Source organism: Lithobates pipiens, unplaced genomic scaffold (assembly GCF_037356315.1).
Source record: "Lithobates pipiens isolate NorthernLeopardFrog02 unplaced genomic scaffold, aLitPip1_a1.2 Scaffold_8, whole genome shotgun sequence".
Classification (NCBI taxonomy): Eukaryota; Metazoa; Chordata; class Amphibia; order Anura; family Ranidae; genus Lithobates; species Lithobates pipiens.
The window spans coordinates 463,900,401-463,920,835 of NW_027507903.1; the positions used below are offsets into that span (position 1 = coordinate 463,900,401).

Genomic DNA, 20,435 nt, shown 5'->3' on the forward strand with positions numbered 1-20,435 from the left:
TGCTTAAGCAAGACCAACCCCCAAGTGCCCAGGCCCTCAGACATGTGTCCAACACTGAAGGGACCCTGAAGCTGCATTCAAAGGTAAGCATTTCATTTGTTTGGTTACTCAATATTTATCCACCCCAGGAACATAACTAGCGTAGCTTTATGTTAACATCTGTGTATAGTCTTACTGTAGTGGACCAGTTAGAGTAAAAAATCACTAAAGTTACAAAGTCAAATAAACCAGTCATTAGTTAAATTAGTGTTGATGGGTGTGGGTTTACTCCTATTGCACATGCCCTCTGCTACACCATATTTCTCTGAATGACCTTGAGTTGTTATGAGTCCAGCCCCGACCATAGAAATGAATAGGGGAAGCTGCACTAGTGTCCAATAGTAGCTGGACACAGTAAGATGTTTTCCCTGTAAAACCATGTGCCTTGCTGGGGCACCCTCAGTAGTAAAGAACTCAAGAGAAGAGCTGATGATATTTTGGTAGGTGAATAAATAAATAAAGTCGCGCTATGGAAAAATCAAATCTCCTAAGTGATAGAAATATGTGAAATAAATTGAAAATAAAAATTGGAGAAAGGAAAGGAAATATACTGGGTTAGAGCTGCCTGTGCCTGAAGCCCTCACTTCCTTATTGGGGAGGAGAGGGAAATAAAAATGTGAAATAAAAAGGTTATGGCGCTAAACCCTATTAGTGATGAGGTGAGTTAACTTATCAAATCCTAGTGTTTAATTTTTTATATAAAAAGAGAAAGAAAAAGAAAAAAGCTGTTGGTGATACCGTGAAAAAAAAATATCCTAAAGCAATTTTATCCAAAACAAATTGTGTGTGATTAATGTGGAGTCAGCATTCATGTTCCATTATAATAAAAACAAAAAATGAGTATTAGATTATCATATGCGTATCAGCCTACTAAAAACATGTAAACCTTCATTAAATGTGCAAATTAGTGGAAATAATGTTAATATTCAACAATATGTTAGTGTAAAACAGATTGTGCAAACATGTGCAAAAAAATGTGCAAAAAAGCAACTAAAGGTCAGAACAACCAAGGATCAGAAATAATTTAACCATAAAAACGCATGAAGTCGCTAAATGTGCGAATAGACAATATTTTCAACCAATAATCGCATGAAGACGCATCTGTGTCCAATATAAGTCCAAAATTAATATTTGGCTTGATAGTGCTGCCTCTTCAGACTATTGTTGTAATTGTTACAAAAAGTCAATGGGGGGTATTTGATTTACTCGTGCAAATAGTGCGGGCTTTCAATTAGAGAACTTCATCCCCGGTGCGCCACTCTGTGCTATAGTATGTGAATGCTCTCACCAGAGTTAATGCCCCTGTGGGGCTGGATGGACCTTCACAATGTAAGCCACTGTGTCGCTCTCTGGCTGCTGCTGGTGCACTGGGTGAAGCTTCGTTGTTCCGTCCGTATGGTATCCAACGTTAATTATATAAGGGAAGACATATCCATAGTGTAATACGTTCTTAACCAAATCGTTCGTTTATTAATATTAAAATCTACTCACATTTTACATTAAAAGCATGTGCATATAGGAAAAACTCCGCCGTTCGTCTCAAACGAGTGCACACAACGTGGCCACGCCCTACGCGTTTCGTCACTACGACGTCCTCTGGAGCGGCCATATTGGTGCACCTTATTGCTTAAATAGGGTGCAGTGCTCCACTACGCCTGCGCTAAAATAACAGCGCCATTTTGGGTGTGGGATGCCCTTACTCTGCTGGGGATGAATGCCATTACTCCCCCTAGTGCCCTTAGGGAAGACTGATATACTTAGCCTTGGAGCACTGCAGCCTACCCATAAACCATACTCAGTTTAGATGACATTCTTTAGTTTTTCCCATTTAACCGGACGTTTATAATTAAGAGAATAAAAATAAAAATAAAAATGACACTAAAAATACAGTAAATAAATGTATGTATAGGAATACATACATAAAATTCACGTATATAAAATTCATACATATATAAAAATTCTTACATAAAAATTCATGCATAAAAAAGGGGGGTATACATTAATACTGAAAAAACGCATAAATTTGTAAAGATTATAAAAATTATAAAAATTATTTAAGGGTTTTTTTTAATATTATTTAATTATTTAAGGGGTTTTTTATGTTTAAAAAAGTTTTTTATGCATACTAATATGTGAATGTAAATGGAGAAATTATTCCAAAGGAAAGTTTTCCAAGAGGAAAGTTTTTTTGGGAAGGAATTAAATAAAATAAAATTCTTAAGAAATAGATATATATGGAGGTGCTAAGAAGGTCTGTTTAACATCGTCCTATAGGTGATTGTAATATTTGTGACTGTATGTTTGATTCCTACAGGGGAACTTTTAGATAATTTAGATCAGTCTTGTTGTAATTCCGACACATCTAATGTATTTTTGAATGAATAACATTCGACCTGAACCCGAAGGTGTGGGCCATAAGATGTTAATGTTGGGGTAGATAGGTTACTTATATATGTGGTTAGGTCTTATCGGGATCCTGTAATGTTATGTATGTGTATGGGTAACATTCGACTACGGAATGTTCGTCCAGCATTATCTAATGCTGAGGCAAACATTTGACTGTTAAAAGTTAGTTAAGAAGCAATTGACTATTAAAAGTTAGTTAAGAAGCAATTGAGGTCTAATTCTATGTTCATTCCCCTTGGCTGGAGGGTATCTAAATTAAAAATCCATTTCGTTTCGTTCCTGGATATTTTGATCGTTTTGTCTTCCCCTCTCCAGTGGCCTCTTATTTTGTCTATTCCGTAGAAAATCATTTGTCCAGGGTCCCGATTGTGGAAATCCCTAAAGTGTTTGGAAACACTGTGTTTCTGGAAGCCTTTTTTGATATTTGCAATATGTTCCCTTATCCTGACTTTTAACTCCCTGGTGGTCCTTCCCACATATTGCTTATGGCAAGGACATTCAATGACGTAAGTGACGTGGGAGCTGTTACAAGTAATCAATTCTTTGATTTTATATTCTTTTCCATTAGAGGTGGAATTAAAAGTAGTTTTCTTTTTTTCTGTCTTTTTACTATTTCTGCATGGGAGGCAATTTCCGCACTTATAGAATCCTTTTAGGGTTTCGGAAATTTTTATTTGTTTTGGTGGGTCCACCACATTTTTTACTAGTTTGTTTCGGAGTGTTGGAGCCCTCCTGTAGATGAACCGTGGTTTGTTTGGCAACATGGCCTGGAGTGAGCTGTCTGCTTGTAAAATCGGCCAGTGTTTTTTGATGATACGCTCTACATCTTTATGTTGTCTGTTATACCCTGTAAGGAACGCGATGTCATGGAGGTTTTGTTTTGGTTTTACTTTCTTGCCTTCAATTAATTTTTTCCTATCCATATGTTTTACTTCATTTTTTAATTTACGGAGATTTTCTTCTTTATATCCTTTCTTCCTAAACCTTTCGATGACTATATCCGCCTGCTTATCAAAGTCGTCAATTTTGCTACAGTTCCTGTATAGCCGTAGAAGCTGGCCTTTGGGTATGTTCCCTAGCCACCTAGAATGGTGGCAGCTATTTGTGGGGATGTACCCATTGCGATCCGTGGTCTTGAAGAAGGTGCGGGTGCCAAGATTTCCTTCATGTTTGTAAATTTGGAGGTCCAGATAATCTACAGTCTGGGTGTTAAACTTTCCTGTGAATTTGATGTGATATATATTGTCATTGATTTCTCCAAAAAAGTCTTGCAGTTGTTCTACCGTGCCTCCCCATACCAATACAATATCGTCTATATATCGACGGTAAAATTTCAAATTTTGCCTATGCACTCCATAAATTTGTTCTTCCTCCCATCGGTTCAAAAACAAGTTCGCCACACTTGGAGCGTACTTTGCCCCCATTGCCACGCCTTTCGTCTGTGTATAGAAAGTTCCATTGTACCAGAAATAGTTCGAAGTCATTGCCATCCTTAGGCCTTCAATGATGTATCTTATTTGTTCCTGTTTTAAATCCGATAGTCGTTGTAATGCCCACTCGGCACTGCTGATGCCATCCTCTTGTTTTATATTTGTATATAGCGATTCCACGTCTATCGTCACCAATATGTCACTTTCACTAATGGGGATTCCATTCAAGTCCTCTAGTAATTGCTTACTATCCCTTAAGTATGACCTTCCTTTTGTCACCAGGGGCTGTAGGAAACCATCCACATATGCCCCCAACCTGGAAAACAAAGAATCGATTCCACTTATTATGGGTCTCCCAGGTGGGTGAGTTTGATTTTTGTGGATCTTAGGGACGTAATAAATAACTGGGGTCTTTGCCGCCTTTGGAAATAAGTATTTCACCTCTTTTTTATTCAAAATGCCTTGGTCTTTGCCTTTTTTGATATATTTCTTAAGTTTAGTTTCATATTCTGATTTCGGGTTTTTCTTCAGTTTCTTGTATGTGTCAGGTATATTCAACAAGTTCTCCATTTCTTTCTCATAGTCTTGTTTATCCAAAATGACAAGGCCGCCTCCCTTGTCTGCGGGTCTGATGATAATCCCCTTTCTCTTTTCAATTGATTTAATGGTGTCCCATATTCCTTTTCCTTTGGTTTTTCTCACCTCTATATTCCTTAGGTCATGTTCGACCATCTTTTTGAAGACCTTAATGTTTTCATCCTGCTGGACTTTGGGATTGAAGGTTGAGTTGTTTCTTAATTGCGAGTGCTGGTAAAATGTGTTAGTATCTTCCTTCGTATGTGGATTCTTGGTTGCAAAGAATTTTTTGATGTTAAGTTTTCTCACAAATCTTTGGAGGTCTATATATGTTTCAAATTTATCTAGTCCCTTATCTGGGGCAAACTTTAAGCCCATGTCCAGCACCCTGAGTTCTTCCTCCGTAAAAACCGCCTTACTTAAATTATAAATGCCCTCCCCTATTGTTCCCTTCTTCTTTTTCTGGAGGCCTCCTCTCTTTCCTCGTATGCGTGGTGACTACCACGTAGGGGGTAGGGAGAATATTTAACTCTATGGGTGGGTTAAATCATCACCCTCTGCCTATCGCGTCTTACATCTCTCAGAGACTCCAGTGGCAACAATCTCACACAGTAGCTTGTCTTTGTCCCCTCTGTCAAGGGCATGATGAAGGTGTCACTCAACTACAGCTAGATTCCATAACTGTGTTGTTGTCTAAATTCAGGAGCAGGGGTAGGCAACCTCGGCCCTCCAGCTGTGGTGAAACTACAAGTCCCATGAGCCATTGCAAGACCCTGACAATCACAGGTATGACTCCTAAAGGCAAAGGCATAATGGGATTTGTAGTTTCATCACAGCTGGAGTGCCGAGGTTGCCTATGCCTGTTCTAGAGAATCTATCAAGGGCTCATGACACAGAAGATAAGCGGAATTGGATATTTATCTGGGGATATCACTCCACTGGAGTCCCTGAGAGACATGTGATTTAGCTTTGCAGAAAATATGCAAAGCCAAAATATCTATTTTGGGTGGTGTTGGCCTCAAATAACCAAATCAGTCGGTGAGACTAAATGATCAAGAAAGAGACAAACTTCTCTCCTCGAGGATATAAAAAAGATTTTGCAAAATCACTTTTGTTCCTAAAGATGATCTCCCGGAGGCAACAATTCATGTGCTGCAAACTTCAAACTGTGCCCTCTCTCTAACCTTTACATTCCTGGCTAATTCAAGCCAATTCCTTGTGTGTACCAGACAGACCACACTCATGTTCAGCAAAAGGGATCTCAGCCATAAATTGCACTTTTCCATCAAAGGCATGCTGGAAACTGCATCTGAATTCTATAGGTGATTCTATCATTCTTTATTTAAGCCAGGCTTGACAAGTAATGCTCAATCAGAAGTGTTTAAAAAGTGTTCTCATTATGTTTAAACCAGAAATATACTGATCACAGTGTTTACACGAGGAATTCTTAAGGTAATTCTATATTATGAATCATGACTTAAGTAAGTCTTTTTTTTTTGTACCTTTTCATGCATTTTTTAAAAATTCATATTAAGCTGAATTATATATGGGTCAGGCTGGGTCACACTTTCCTCCCAGTCCCAGACAGCGATGGGACTATTGTGGGGAAAAGAATTACAATTGTGTCAATCTAGATCCCCCAAAACTACATGAGTCTAAATTGCCATACCTTTGGGAAACAACTTGTTCCTGTGTTTGAACAGACTTACATCCACCCCACAGATGTTTAACCTCCCTGGCGGTACGATTATTTCAGATTTTAGGTGCTGAAAGCGGTACAATTATTTTTCATGGAAATTTGGCGTTTTATATTGTAGTCCTGTAATTCTTAGCAATAACTCACTTAAATCTGTCCAAACCAGAGTCTAGCAGACATCCCGGGTATGATAAAGTTTGAAAAATGTAATCATAAATTATAATATAATAAATAACTATAAATAATTGTACCAAATAATAATATAACAATAATAAAAATGATTCAATAATGTAATCAAATCAAAAACACTGAAATTTGCTCAGTTGCAGAATTGTCACTGTCATTACTTTTCAGTATTTGATGACGGATCTCTCCACAAATCGCTATCGCTCAATTCTTGCGAGTGATTCTAATTTATTATCACTGTTTTCTAGCTGGTCTAAAACCACTTTTGATGTAAAGTGACAGTTTTGGTTGCTATGGACAATCTCCAGTTTCCAGGCATAAAGAACAGTTTTTATTATATAAAACTGCATGCAGGACACTGGACAGACCACTAGGGACGAAGGGGATGTGAAATAATTACATACAGCAATGTAATCTGTAAGATTACATTATACTGTATGTATACTGTGTGTTTTACTTTTTGAATTTGGCACTGTTCTTTGTCCCCATGCGTCGCAACGCTCGCAGGGAACGGAGCCCGACGATGTGATGAATCGAGCGGAGGACGAGCCGCTCACAGTGCGGGGAGACATCGCTGGAACCAGGGGACAAGGTAAGTAACCTCTCCCTGGATCCTGTGATGCGATCCCGAGTCTGGCTCGGGGTTGCCGCTTTTGGTTCTGAATTTTCACCCCGAGCCAGACTCGGGAATACCGCCAGGGGGGTTAAGCATGGGTCCGGTCAACCAAATTCAGATATAAGGTTGGGTTTGTTTAGACTGGTTGGTGGCTTCAAACTGGACTACGCATCAGATATATTTTTACAAGTTCATACAGTAATGTGTAAGTGTAATGCCACGTACAGATGATCGGACATTCCGACAACAAAACCGTGGATTTATTTCCAATGGATGTTGGCTCAAACTTGTCTTGCATACACACGGTCACACAAATATTGTCGGTAATTCTGAACGTCAAGAACGCAGTGTCGTACAACAGGTACGACGAGCCAAGAAAAATGAAGTTCAATAGCCAGTGAGGCTCTTCTGCTTGATTCCGAGCATGCGTGGACTTTTGTGCGGTGGAATTGTGTACACATGCTCGTAATTTCCGACAACAAGTCTTGTAATTTGAGAACCTGCTCTCAAACAATTGTTGTCGGAAATTCCAACAACAAATGCATACACACAATCGGAATTTCCCACAACAAGCCCACATTGAACATTTGTTGTCGGAAATTCTGATCGTCTGTACACGGCATAAAACTGCTTTCACACTGAGGAGTTTTTCAAGTGCTTTTGCGTTAAAAAAAAGTGCATTAAGCCCTGGTTTACATTGAGCGACAGGAATGAAGCCATTTGAGTTCAGCTGAACTCGCGCAATTTCACTCCCGCATGTCAGTCCCGATTTCGGCAGTGATTTCACAGACATCTATGTGGGTTTCTGAACAGATGTCAATGGAAATTGCACTGAAATCGTAAAAAATAGAATAAAACCTACTTTTTTAAATTGGTGTGGCGCTACAAATGCAGCGATGCACCGATTAGGACTTTGCCATTGCTGCTGATTTAATGTGTCAAAATGTACCAGTGTGAACCAGGGCTAAAAGCTCAAGAAAAATGCTACCCTTTAAAATAAATTAATGTGTTCACACTGGGGCGGAGCGCTTCTGTTGCAGTGAGCTAAAAAATCTGCACCAAAACTGCGCCTTCCCATTGAAAGCAATGGAGAATGCGGTAAAAAAGTGCCAAAAATGCACCTGTGGTGTAGTTTTTGAGTCTCATGTCCTTTAACCACTTCAGCCCCGGAAGAATTTGGCCCTTTCCTGACCAGGCCATTTTCTGCGATATGGCACTGCATTGCTTTAACTCACAATTGCGCGGTCATGTGACACTGTACCCAAACAAAATTTACGTCTTTTTTTTCTCCATAAATAAAGCTTTATTTTGGTGATATCTGATCACCTCTGCGGTTTAAATTTTTTGCGCTATAAACAAAAGAACAGCGACAATCTTGAAAAAAACACAATATCTTTTACTTTTTGCTATAATAAATATCCCAAATTTAAAAAATAAATAAATAGTTTTCTCCTCATTTTAGGCCTATATGTATTCTACATATTTTTGGTAAAAAAAACAAAACGCACTAAGCGTATTTTTTTTGATTGGTTTACGCAAAAGTTATAGCGTCAGCAAAATATAGCAAAAATTAAAATGTCTTTCAAAATTGTTGCTCTTTATTTTTTCATAGTTCAAAAAATAAAAATCAAAGAGGTGATCAAATACCACCAAAAGAAAGCACTATTTGTGGAAAAAAAAGGACGCCAATTTTGTTTGGGTACAGCGTCGCATGACCGTGCAATTGTCAGTTAAAACGATGCAGTGCCATATCGCAAAAAATGGCCTGGTCATTAACACCCCTGGCGGTATTCCCGGGGTGGAATTTCAGAACCAAAAGTGATAACCCTGAGCTAGACTCGGCATTGCATCGCAGGATCCAGGAAGAGTGTGCTTACCTTATCCCCTGGATCCAGCGATGTCCCCCCGTTGTACGAGCGGCTCATCCTCCGCTCGATGTATCACAGAGCCTAGCTCCGTTCCCTGCAAGCGTTGCAACGCACGGGGACAGAGAACGGCGCCAAATTCAAAACGAGAAACACACACATTACATACAGTATAATGTAATCTTACAGATTACATTGCTGTATGTAATTATTTCACATCCCCTTTGTCCCTAGTGGTCTGCCCAGTGTCCTGCATGCAGTTTTATAATATAAAAACTGTTCTTTCTGCCTGGAAACTGGAGATTGTCCATAGCAACCAAAACTGTCCCTTTACATCAAAAGTGGTTTTAGACCAGCTAGAAAACAGCGATAATAAATTAGAATCACTCGCAGAATTGAGCGATAGTGATTTGTGGGGAGATCCGTCATCAAATATTGAAAAGTAATGACAGTGACAATTCTGCAACTGAGCAAATTTCAGTGGTTTTGATTTGATTACATTATTGAATCATTTTATTATTATTATTATATTATTATTTGGCATAATTATTTATTATATTATAATTTATCATTTCATTTTTCAAACTTTTTCATACCCGGGATGTCTACTAGACTCTGGTTTGGACAGATTTAAGTGAGTTATTCCTAAGAATTGCAGGCCAAATTTCCATGCAAAATAATTGTACCGCTTTTAGCATCAAAAATCTGAAATAATCATACCGCCAGGGAGGTTAAGGGAGCAAATCATTCCGGGGCTGGAGTGGTTAATAATGAAACTGTGCTTATTAGGATTGGGTAGCGATATTCCCAAAAACTTTTTTCAGCAAATTATAGCCTGCTGGACATGTTAAAAGTAGACTAAAAACACCACTCGCTGCCTGGAAATAGTGAATATTAAATATTAACAAGCAGTACATTATACATGACTAAACAAAAAAGTTAATGTTGTAGTCCTAAATATTATAAATCAGTAAAAAAATTAAATTGAATAATTAATATTAATATTATTATATATTATATATTAATTAAAACATTATAGTTTTTTTTTTTTTTTCAAGGGACTTACCATTTTGAAGGGTTGTACTTCTCTGTAAAGTCCAATGTTCTTCTGCCCATCTACTATATAAACCAGACCCGTGTTCGGCCATATTGCAGCTTAAATTTTTTTTTTTTTTGCGGTGCCATCTGCAGTGCTGTCCAATAGGAAACAATCCCTGGCCTCATCACATGACCAAAGTCAGTTTTTCCTTAGGGAGGGCAGCATAGGTTGTATGTTGTTGGTCAAGTAGTTGACGGTATACAGGAAAGAAGGTGTCATCCTTGAACAGGTCGTAGCCACTACGGTGTCCAGGAGGAGCTAAAAACAATTGCTGTTTTGTGTTCTGCGGGGAGAAAAAAATACATCAAATGTTATATGAAATTCTAAGGTTTGAATAAGACAAGTGGTAGTTGTTTTTACTCCTCTAAGGCTTGGTGGCATTTTATACACAGTTCTTATTAGGCTTAAAGTGATTGTAAACGATCACCTTGTAAAACAACCCATTTAGTTTGAAACTGAAATGAAAGGCAAAACATTTGTGTATAAATATTTTAAAATATATATACTTTTTTCCCCTTTTTTTATAAGTGATCACATTCCCTCTGTTCTCAACTGCATAAGAGCTGGGGGGAGGAGAAGCAACGGTACACTAATCTGCACAGTAAAAGGCTGTGTAGGGTGTAGGGGGGGGGCACACTGAGCTCCCAGCACAGCTAGAGAAATGTCCACGGTGTGCTCCCCTGGTTAGTGTGGTCAGTTTTTAATAGGAAAGCAGAGGGACTGGCAGGAACACCAGGGATATCACACAAAGGAAGCAACACAAAGGGGGTTATTTACGAAAAGGCAAATCCACTTTGCACTGCAAGTGCACTTGGAAGTGCAGTCGCTCTGAATCTAAGGGGTAGATCTGAAATGAGTGGAAGCTCTGCTGATTTTATCATCCAATCATGTGCAAGCTAAAATGCTGTTTTTTAGTTTCCTTGTATGTCCCCCTCGGATCTACAGTGACTTTACTTCCAAGTGCACTTTTAAAGTGGATTTTCCTTTAGTAAATAACCCCCAAAGAGAACAGGATACTTTCTCTTACGGAGAACATCGATACTTGAAACACTCAATGAAGTACTCTTACCAGCAATGGTGGACACACATACCATATGGCAGTGGGTCAGATACACATAGATTGCTCTCTTTAAGTATGATGACAGAATCCTGGTCATGGGGATACACCTTAGGACTGTGGGTTCGCGGCCGAAGATGGTCTTTAGGCTCCTGCGCATCTGACCCACTGCCATATGGTATGTGTGTTCACCATTGCTGGTAAGAGTACCTCATTGAGTGTTTCAAGTATCAATGTTCTCCGTGTCACAAGCATTACATTCTTGTGCAATCACCTCTTCTGAGACATTATTGCTGATTTCCATCTGGATTTAAATGTTCCAGGCAGACTTTCACCTACCAGTTTTACACTGGCCACTGGACTCTAATTTGTACACTGTACACTATTGTTTATTTAGGGATTTTTACTCATTATTGCACATGGTTATTATATGCCTTAGCGCTACACATTTTTTGTTTATATCTGTATGACTTTGTTTGTTTGAGTGTTGCTGCTGTTGAGTGAGTGCTGCTACAGAAAGTTATTTTCTTTTATCATCCCCTACTTTCAGGTTTAGCGCAGTGTTATCCCCCCCTTTTTAATTTCTCATACGAGTACATGGTACAGTAGACACATATCAGGAATATGAAGTATTGGGGTGACAAACACTTAAAGGAAAGCTAAACGGAAGAACAAAAATGTAATATACTGCAGCTTACTAGTCCTTTGATTTGGTAGCTGCATTCGTTTTCTTTTTTCAGGTTATTTTCCACAATTTCATGTGCTGATCCTGACAGTAACACTGAAATTTAAAAAAAACGACTAATCTCACCCATATAAGCCTAGGTTCAGGCAATGGAGTAAACTCTTGCTATTGGAGATAAACAAAGGCAGATCTAGACCAGCCTGAGTGGCAGCCATTTCTTCTGCTATAGACACGTTGGAGGAATGAGTGTAGTCACCCAGGGGCTAGAAGTGTCTTATTCATAGCAATACAAAGTGAAGTGAAAGTAAATAAGCCAGAAAAAAGAAAACCCATACCATAACCACATCTAAGGACTGCTAAGCTACAATATATATATATATATATATATATATATATATATATATATATAGATAGATAGATAGATAGATAGAATCTGTGTGTGTGTGTGTGTGTGTGTATTTTGGGGTTTAGATACACTTTATTTTGCAAAGATATAACACAAGGATCTTTATTTTCAGTCTGTAATTCTCAAGTCCCAACTGTTACTTTTTGGAAATAGGGATCTTTCTCCAGGCATTCCAGGTTTGAGAATTTGCACCTATTGTGTTATATTTTGGCAATGAGTTAAATGATATTGACTCAGCTTTTCTGTAGTGGGTTTGGTCGGGGTCACCCAGTATGGTGAAAATTATCTTGTAATAGCTCCAACCAGCAGATGGCGGTATTTCTTGTAGTCCAGGTTCACTTTCCTTGCACTTGTGACATTAATATGGAAGCTGAACAATTTGGGCAAATCAAGGTACAGGTACCAGCAACATCAATACAGCAAACCTGTCATGAGCAAAATACATATGCTACAACTGCTAATTGCCTTCTTAAAATGCTAGGTCCCTGATGGTCATGTTCATCAATTGGCATCAACGATTCACTAACCTGTGAACAAGTATGCGGCAGGTGAATTCAGGACAGTTTCAGAAGAAGGTCAGCAATGACAGTCATTATATTTCACTCATTTTCTTTAACCGCTTGCCGACCAGTGCACGACGATATACGTCAGCACAATGGCATGGCTGCGCAAATGGGCGTACAAGTACATCCCCTTTAAGATGCGGCATTGTGGGTGTAATCCGTGACCGTGCCCGCGGGTCCCGCTGACTCGATGTTTGCCAGTGTCCCACAATCGTGTCACGGAGCAGCAAAACAGGAAGAAGCCTATGCAAACAAGGCATTTCCCCGTTCTGCCTAGTGACATGACAGAGATCTACTGCTCCCTGTGATCGGGAGCAGTGATCGCTGTCATGTCAGTGGTAGCCCACCCCCCCCCCCCCCCCACAGTTAGAATCACCCCCTAGGACACTCTTAACCCCTTTATCGACCCTAGTGTTTAACCCCTTCCCTGCAAGTGTCATTTATACAGTAATCAGGGGGTAAATTCTTCCGGGGCTGAAGTGGTTAAAGTGGAACTTTACCCTCCCCACCAATTTTCCATCATTCTACACCTACACCCCCCCCCACCACCCTCACAATTAAACTTTAAAAAGTTTAATTTTTAAAGGGGAAGCTCTGCTTGTTCGCCCCCCCCCCCCCCCACACTGCCACATTTGGGACTTTTTGGAGGGGAGGGGGGAGCTACCCCCCCAAGAAAATTAAGCACCAGTCGCCACTGGTAGCTGCTGACTTAATTTTTTTTTGTGCTTTAATACCTTTTTGGGTAACACATCCCCACAATTCCCAGATTCTGGTCTAGGCACGAATGATGTATTCTGTTGCCTGAAACCTCCTGGGATACTCACGTCACACATCGCAGGAGGCCTTGCAGTACTCTATAGTTCAGGAAAAGCCTTGAAATAAAACAATTTTCTTTAATTATTGCATTTTGCCCCCCCCCCCCCCGTCCTTGTTCAGTTTGGATTGTATGTTAGGTGGCGATTGGAGCCTGCTTGGTCAGTGGATGAGATTCTTATCCCAGAAAGCATGCAATGTATTTACTTATGTTGTCTAACCCACACAGACCATTCTGTCACCTCCTCCCTTAGAGGCCCAGAAACATTGTTGGCCCCAAAATGTCTATTTCTCTACTTTAGACCAGAATCTTGGAATACCCCTAGTGGTGGAATTTTAAGGCACGTACAGTAAATATCAAATTTTAAAGATACAAAAAAGTTTTTTTATTGAAAAGATTAATAAAATACATAAAACAAGGACATGAAAATACCCTACGCGTTTCGGAGAGACTAAATCTCCTTCTTCAGGGGTTATGTACAATTGTAAGAGACAATATATTCAGAACAGTGTGTTGAATAAACATTCCATCAGATTTGTGAATAAAAACACGACAGAAAACCAGGGTGGGTGTTGCCAATGGTTTTTTTACCCCTTTGAAGCCTTCCAATGTGGTCACTCTGACAGTGAGGGCCGAGAGACCAGCAAGATGTCAAAGAGAGACCAAACCCCTAGCATTGATGGGCAGTTGGAGCTGAAAGCTCCCAACCCGGGAGAGACACTGGGGCAAAGCAAACGGTCCCCAGTGTTACTAGAGTATCAACCCGTCCGTCATGGCATCCAGCACCAGAATGTGAAGGTCCCCTGAAGAAGGAGATTTAGTCTCTCCGAAACACGTAGGGTATTTCAAGGAACCTATATATGTACAGATTACCAGTGTATTTATACATTCCTTGTTTTATGTATTTTCTTAATCTTTTCAATAAAAAAAACTTTTTTGTATCTTTAAAATTTGATATTTACTGTACGTGCCTTAAAAGTCCACCACTAGGGGTATTCCAAGATTCTGGTCTATAACTTTGGATGTGGCACACAAATTTGTAAAATTATTGCCTCCCACACATATATTTCTCTACTTTACGACACTCATTTGCACTTTTTTGTATGCACTTTACATCTATGCACTTTAAAATGGAACCTCAATAATCCTGAATCTTTGAGGTTAGTTTTTGTAGTCTTCTGGATATTTTAATGATCTATAATATGTTATCCCCCCTGGCCATGCACCCCCTAAATAACGAAAAGGTGTTTGGTGGATTGGACAGATTTAGGTATAAAGACCTGTCAGAGGTTTTAACCCTTCCCTTGGATAGATTTTAATGAGTAGGACGGTTTCTGCCCATTTTCGAAAATGTGCAGAGAGAAGGTGGAGTTTTTATCAGATGACATCCTGTCTATCCTTATTAACAAATAAGCTTTCTCTGGAGAACACATGCAAGGTAACTGATATAGAGCGGTTTCACTTTACACCATTTGTAAAATGAGGCACTTTAATGAGATTAATAGGATGTCACCTCACTTCTAAAATATCCAACATCAAAAAGCTTTTATTTTGCTTTCCCTCCCTGTCCACCTGTTTGCATTGTGATTTAAATGGACTAGAGGGGTTTAAAGCAATAACATACTTCTGTTTTCATTTTTGTCTTTCTTCCTGCGATTATGTACGAAGGACTTTGACTTTGTTCCATCTTGGGTGTTTAGAGCTACGGGCCTTGAAAAGCTTAAGATCAAAGGTCGAATTCACCTTTCTCCTTTCGCTGAGAATTTTAACATTCCCTCAGTTAGTGATTACATAGTTACAAAAGCCGACACTCCCATTCATGAGCGTTTAAAGGCTCTGTTACATTTTGTTACATTTCCTTTGTAGCGATAGCTGATACAGGGAAAGAGCACGCTTATTTTTCTCTTGAGAAAGTGAAAGGTTTTCTGTGAACCTCATTGTCAGCATTGTACTTGCTTCTTACCTTTTTTTTTTTTTTTTTTGGGTGGGGGTTTCTTAAAACTGAACTCCGGGCAAACACCTACATAGAAATGCTCCCGTGATCGCCTTCAGGACTTCACCCGAGCCTCTTCCATCCTTTGGAATTCACTACCCCAATCTATTCGACTATCCTACTCTGTCCACTTTTAGGCGTTCCCTGAAAACTTTTCTTTTCAGAGAAGCTGTCTTGCCTTCACCTAACAACTGTACTTTTATTTTCTTCATCAGCTCATTCCCCACAGTTATTACCTTGTCTATGGTATTAAATATGGCTTGTGCTGACTGCTATACCAAAACCCTCACCCTACTGATATAATAACCACAGCACACAGATTGGAGTTAGATTGGAGCACAGTCTCAATTCTGGAGTTACGTAATTGTGCACAAACAATGGCATGCATGTGTGCCCAGTCCTTGCTGACACATGTACACGATATTGTCAAAAGTATTGGAATGTCTGCCTTTTCACACACATGAACTTTATTGGCATCCCAGTCTTAGTTTGTAGGGTTTAATATTGAGTTGGCCCACCCTTTGCAGCTATAACAGCTTCAACTCTTCTGGGATGGCTGTCCACAAGGTTTAGGAGTGTGTCTATGGGAATGTTTGACCATTCTTCCAGAAGGGCATCTGTGAGGTCAAGCACTTATGTTGGATAAGAAGGCATTGCTCGCAGTCTCCGCTCTAAATCATCCCAAAGGTGTTCTATCGGGTTAAGGTCAGGACTCCGTGTCAAGTTCCTCCACCCCACACTCGCTCATCTGTGTCTTTATGGACCTTTCTTTGTACACTAGTGCGCAGTCCTTTTCGGAATCAAGAAGGAACCATCCCCAAACTGTTTCCACAAAGTTGGGAGCATGAAATTGTCCAAAATGTCTTGGTATGTGGATGCCTAAGAATTAGCTGAAACGAATGGGCCAAGCCCAACCCCTGAAAAACAACCCCACATCATAATCCCCCTCCACCAAATGATTTGGACCAGTGCACAAAGCAAGATCCATGAAGACATGGATGAGCAAGTTTGGGGTGGAGGAATTTCACTGGCCTCAACCTGATTAGGATTAATTAGAGCTGAGACTGAGAGTCAGGCCTTCTCATACACATCAGTGCCTGACCTCACAAATGCTCTTCTGGAAGAATGGTCAAACATTCCCATAGACACACTCCTAAACCTTGTGGACAGCCTTCCCAGAAGAGTTGCAGCTGTTATACCTACAAAGGGTGGGCCAACTCTAAAGCCTCGTACACACGATCGGATATTCCGATGGGAATTGTGTGATGACAGACTATTGGCCAAAAAATCTGACCGCTCCATCAGACAATTGTTGTCAGACTTTCCACCGACAAATGTTGGATGGCAGGATTATAAATTTTCCGCGGACAGCAGTCTGTTGTCGGATTTTCCTATCATTTGTATACAAGTCCGATTCATAAAACTCCAAAGTACAAACATGCATGCTTGAAATCAATGTTCACCAAACACGACATTATCAGAAGGTGCCCAAAGGGTGGCGCTCAAGAGCTGAAATTCCATGTAGTATATCACTACATTCGTGTTTGTTGGCCCATAATTGTGCACCATTTGTATGCAAGACACGTTCACGGCACACGGCATTCAGACAAAAGTCTGACGCTTTGTCTGCGGAAAATTCGATCGCATGTACGAGGCTTAAGACTGGGATGCCATTAACCAGTTCCCGACCAGCGCACGCCGATGTACGTCGGCAGAATGGCACGGGCAGGCATATTGGCGTACAGATATATCCAATCTTTAATGCCGCCCTACCATCGCCTGCTGGTCGGGACCGCCATGAGTCAGGTCGTGGGTCCCTCGGACTCGATCGCCGTGGGCATACCCGCGATCGTCTCATGGGGGCGGCTGAACGTTGTAAACAGCATCTTCCCGTTCTGCCTAGCAACAAGTAACGCTGATCTCTGCTCCATGTGATTGGAGCAGAGATCAGTGTTCACTAAATGAAAGCCCAGCCCCCAACAGTTAGTAGCACACCCCTAGGAACACTTAACCCCTACACTGCCACCCACTGGTTAACCCCTTCACTGCCAGTGTCATTTACACAGGAATCACTGCATTTGTATAGCAGTGATTGCTGTATAAATGAAAATGGTCCCAAAAATCTGTCAAAAATGTCCGATGTGTCCGCCATAATGTCGCAGTCACAATAAAAATCGCTGATCGCCGCCATTACTAGTAAAAATAAAAATTATTAATAAAAATGCCATAAAACTATCCCTATTTTGTAAACGCTATTACTTTTGCGCAAACCAATCAATAATCGCTTATTGCGATTTTTTTACCAAAAATATGAAGAAGAATACGTATCAGCCTAAACTGAGGGAAAAAATGTTTTTTTTTATATTTTTTTTTTTATATTTTTTATTTATTATAACAAAAAGTAAAAAATAATGCGTTTTTTTTTTTCAAAATTGATGCTCTATTTTTGTTTATAGCGCAAAAAATAAAAACCGCAGGGGTGATCAAATACCACAAAGAAAGCTCTATTTGTGGGGAAAGGACGTCAATTTTGTTTGGGAGCCACATCGCATGACCGTGCAATTGTCAGTTAAAGCGACGCAGTGCCGAATCGCAAAAAGTGGTCTGGTCTTTGGCAAGCAAAATGGTCTGGGGATCAAGTGGTTAAAGCTCATGTGCATGTAAAGGCAGGCGTTCCAATACTTTTGACAATATAGTGTATGGGTACAGCCAGCAGGAAAGAGTAAAATAATATATATTTTTTATTTTTATTTTTTCTATTTATTTATTGGTACAGTTGAACTTAGATATTATTTTTTATACAAAATGTTAGCTACTACTTTATAATGCAGATTCTTTCTCCTAGGTGAAGTGTCATTACTGGGTCACAAGCCTACCCGCGCCTCAACTAGCATCTATTTACTCCATATAATAGGCAAACGATTCTCTTCCTCTGAGCGAAGACTGCTGCATCACCCAGGTGCTCGTCTCCAAACCACAAATTTGAAACATGACTGACATTTACAGTTAATACATTAACTTTGACTGAACATGTGTCAACTGTATAAAGTGTAAATAGAACAGATGGCAGGTGACAGCGCTTTTTTGCGCGGGCTAAATTATTGTTTTTAAAATGCTTCCTAAAATAACCGATTCATTTATTTTTTTCTTCAAGAAGAGACAGAAGTGTTTTGAAAACATCTTTAAATTAGAAAAAAAAAAAAACGACAACCACTGTTATTTTAATTGTAGGCGAAAAGCATTTAAAGGGCAAGCACTTATCAAATTAATAATACACATTTCAAGTGATATTAAAGGCATATATGTATATTTTTTAAATAACTAACATGTCATACTTACCTGTTCTGTGCAGTGGTTTTGGGTCCCCTATCATCACCCCTGGCCCCTCTCTCCTGCTGAGTGCCCCCCATAGCAAGTGTCAAAAGTGTCAGTTAGTGTCCAAATTGTCCGCCACAATTGTCCGCCACAATATCGCAGTCCTGCTAATCGCCCGGCACTGGCAGCACACCCCCCTAGGCGGTCCGGCACTTACCCACTTGTGGTATCCTCTTCTTCTCTCCTGCAGGCAGAGGGGGCTCCTGTGTCCGCTCCTCGTGCTTCCTCTGCCGTGTATCTCCTCTTCCACCAAAGAGCTAAGCATTCAACAGGATCGCCTGACGCTTTGGCCAATCGGGAAACAGGTTTCATGACCTGCTTCCCGATTGGCGGGGAGGAGCTTTAGTGTGAAAACAGCAAAAATTAATTTGCTATCGTCACACAACTGGGTGGGCTCGGAGCTCAATGATCTGTGCTCCGAGGCCACTCTGTTTTGAAGCCTATTAGAGCCTCTGGCTTTAATCCGGTGCTTCAAAAAACCACCCACCCCACATTGGAATCCATGGTCCAGTGCCCCGATATGTAGATCAGTAGGCCGGACGCATGGAAAAGGGAGGCGGTGCCTGTGTGCCCTCTATGGATGGGCCACCACTGCGCTTCAGGCTTTAGTAGGTCTTTTTATTCTGACAACCGTTTTTTCAGCTCTCTTTCTGTCCACATACACTTGCTCGAGAGTTGGATATACACCATTACCCTGTACTGGCTTACTGATAGTGACAATAGTAGACAATGCCCACATGATACGCAATGGTGGTCAGAATAACTTTCTTACAGATAACATCATCATTGGGTTCATGCATCTGGCTCTGCCAAATGTCATTGATTGTATGCATTAAAAAGAGGCTAAATCACGGTTTGAGCTAGGTAAGTGTCTGGGTTAGAGTTAGGGTTAAGGTTATGGTCATAGGTCAAGGTCAGAGTGTATTTGTCCGTGTATTATAGATAAGTAAGAATTTAAAAAAATATATACTTACGGTAGGTAGGATCAAAAAAAGCACAATGTGCATGGTTTCTGGACAGATTATTTTGGGATGTTCTTTGGTGGTAGGTTATGGTAATAGTAAGAAATATACTAGTACATTTTATAAAATATTAATATTTTTTACTTTTTTGTGCCAGTTTTTCAAATGAAGGCTCAATTTGCCCTAAAAAAAATGCTATAATCCACCTGGATACAAGAAGTAGTTGCAATGATATGTTTCAGTTTTACTAACACATGTCAAAGTTGCAAAACAGTGTTCAGGCGTTAAGATTTGTTTTACCTTCATCAGGAAGGAGTTAATGAGAAACTAGTCAAACCTGGGCTCGTGAAGGTTTTCTTTAGTTTTTGGAAAATATGGGGAAGGAATGGGGCATCTGCCTGACAAAAATAGAGACACGTATTTAATAGAGCAGGGGTTATAATTTCTGACCGTTGAAGGCTAGAAATTTTTATAAGTATACCCCTAAGGCCCCATTCGCATTTTACGTAATGAGAACACACATTCCCACTTGCATTTTTATGTGTGCGATTTTAGTGCATTTACACACATCGCACATAGGGTAGCCCATTCACTTGAATAGGCTGCCTGCCCTATGTGGAACAAACACGCCAAAAAATCTCCAGCACCTTTTGGGCGTGGAGGGTTT

General features: G+C 40.0%; 1 protein-coding gene across 1 annotated transcript in view; it reads right to left on the reverse strand.

Annotated features, from left to right (window-relative positions):
• The window catches only part of LOC143960193 (uncharacterized), a 749,774-nt gene that overhangs the window by 226,318 nt on the left and 503,021 nt on the right, over nucleotides 1-20,435 (reverse strand). Inside the window, exon 3 of the mRNA XM_077468516.1 lies at nucleotides 9,881-10,196. The gene's annotated coding sequence lies outside the window, so the exon portion shown is untranslated. The remainder of the gene's footprint in view (nucleotides 1-9,880; nucleotides 10,197-20,435) is intronic.